General features: G+C 34.3%; 1 protein-coding gene across 5 annotated transcripts in view; it reads right to left on the bottom strand.

Annotated features, from left to right (window-relative positions):
* The window catches only part of LOC144975460 (cyclin-dependent kinase 18-like), a 245,146-nt gene that overhangs the window by 144,433 nt on the left and 98,213 nt on the right, over nt 1–2,500 (bottom strand). The gene's annotated exons all lie outside the window — the stretch shown is intronic.

Genomic DNA, 2,500 nt, shown 5'->3' with positions numbered 1-2,500 from the left:
ACAAGATATGAAGTGAGTAGAAAAGTGCCAGAAGACAATAGAGAATAAAAAAAATTTTCGCGGCGGTGGTGGGGTTTGAACCTGCGACCTTATTGGTACGACAACTCAAAAAAATTTTTTATTCTCTATTGTCTTCTGGCACTTTTCTACTCACTTCATATCTTGTTGTTACCAACATAAGTGCCTGCTCCACTCACTTTTCTGAATTAAAAATTCACCCCATAGAAAGAAAGTAAGCCGGAACAATGGGGGGAATTGGAAGACAAAGGGTAGAAAGGTTGATGATGTTGGTTACGGGGTATTCAGTGTTCAGCATTCACATAACAACGAAATGCTGGTGAGAGGTGAGTGGTGGTGAGGTGATGGGAGGAGGAGGAGGAACAGTTCAAGGAAAAGGAAGAGGAGGAGGAATATGAAAACGGAGGAGGAAGAAGAGAAGAAATAGAAGAAGTCGTGGTAGTAGTAGTAGTAGTAGTAGTAGTAGTAGTAGTAGTAGTAGTAGTAGTAGTAGCAGTAGCAGTAGTAGTAGTAGTAGTAGTAGTAGTAGTAGTAGTAGTAGTAGTAGTAATTAATAATTTTAAAAAAATAATTGAGATTTATATAGAGCAATATCCACTAAATGTGCTCAAACGCTTTACAAGGGGTCCCTGGTCAAAAGCAACATTTAACATGTAGGACGGGACATGAGGCCTGTTAGGCGATATTACAATTTTTCGGACAAATATAACGCTGTTAACGACCAGGTACTCATTCTACACCTGAGTACGGTGAGAGAATGTGAATAAAGAGCCTTTTCCAAGGACTCAACCATATTATTGATAGAATACTTAAAATCTCAAAACTCTTAAATTTAGTTATAATTTATTTATTTTTTATTATTTTTTCTTTCAGGGGGAAGGGGTCTCTTTCGGGTGAGGGGATTAATTTGTGAGAGCTTTTCAGATTGTCTTTTCTTCCTGTCTCATACGTGACATGCACTCATGACAAATGTATATGCTGTTGTTGATCAAAGAGACATCTACTTCCATGTGTTTTTGTTTTGTTGGGTTTTTTTTTTTTTTTGCTTTTTGTTGTTGTTATTATTATTATTATTATTATTATTATTATTATTATTATTATTATTATTATTATTATTATTATTATTATTATTATTATTATCATCATTATTATTATCATTATTATCATCATCGTCATCATCATAATCATCATCATCATCATCATCATCATCATCATCATCATCATCATCATCATCATCATCATCATCATCATCATCATAAGGGATCCTTAGTTTGATTTCAAGTCAAGGCATGCTGATTTCTTTAAAGACTTTATTTTTTTCCATTGTATTTTTTTTTATCAGCATTGCATTATAATTATAATTTATCATTTACAACTTGTCAGATTCTCTCTTCTTTTTGTCTCTTTCATTGTTGTCGCTAATCACGTGACATGCACTCGTGACAAAGGTATATGCTGTTGTTGATCAAAGAGACTTCTAAAAAACCTTCATGGTGTTGTCTGTCTTTATTTTTTAAATAAATGATTACACGAACTCATCATTAACCTGCACCTTGAATATATAATAATAATATTCTTATCGTTAAGAATGTTAACTCGGATGATGATGATGATGTTTAACGTTGAATCTCATTTCACATTCATCCTCTACTTCGTTGTTGACAAAGCAGGGGCAACCCAAAACGTCCACGGCATCACCTGACCTGCCTTTGCTAATTAAATTGAAGATTTTCATTTCAACGCTTTCATTATTTCGCTGTTGCTATTGTTTTGTTTTTCTTTGTGTGTGTGGTTTGGTTTTTGATTTGTAGTTTGTTCTTTTTTTCTATTTGTTTGTTTCTTTGGGGGGGGGGGGGGGGGGGGGAGTTGTTTGTTTTGTTTTGTTTTGTTTTTGTTGTTTTTATGTTTTGGGGGTATTTTTGTTTTGTTTATATTATTATTTAGTTGTTTTATTTTTTTTTGTCTTGTTTTGTTTTGTTTGTCTTTTTATTTTTCTTTGTTAGTTTGTTCTGTTTTGTTTTGGTTTTTTACTTGTTTGTTGTTTTATTTGGGGTTTGTTTTGTTTTTTTTTTTTTGTTTTTTTTTTTTTTTTTTTGTGGGGCGGCGTTGTTTTATTTTTATGTTGATGTTACTGTTTTGTTTTTTGAGGTTCAACTCTCAAAATTTGCATTTTAGTTAAGATTTGTTGCTTTAACCTAAAAGATTTCACATAAATTCAAACTTCTCCAGAGTGTATGTTGAAGGAAGAAAGGTTTTACAAGCAGGACGGCTACAGATTGGTCTCTTACAGGGAAACAAACATTGAAACATCTTGGCGTATCTCAGGACGGCGGACAGGTCGATTTGAATTCAACACGCATCTTTCCATGTTTCGGGCTTCAAGCGACAGTTGACATGCTGTGCTGCCTAGAATCCTGGTTTATTTTGTTGCCCCCCCCCCCTCTCCCCCCCCCCTCTCTCTCTCTCTCTCTCTCTCTCTCTC

The sequence above is a fragment of the Berghia stephanieae genome, chromosome 6 (genome assembly GCF_034508935.2).
Source record: "Berghia stephanieae isolate SIO BIC M18660-M18661 chromosome 6, UCSD_Bste_1.3, whole genome shotgun sequence".
NCBI classification, from domain to species: Eukaryota; Metazoa; Mollusca; class Gastropoda; order Nudibranchia; family Aeolidiidae; genus Berghia; species Berghia stephanieae.
The sequence above is the reverse complement of the archived record's forward strand: the minus strand, read 5'-3'. Positions and strand labels throughout refer to the sequence as shown.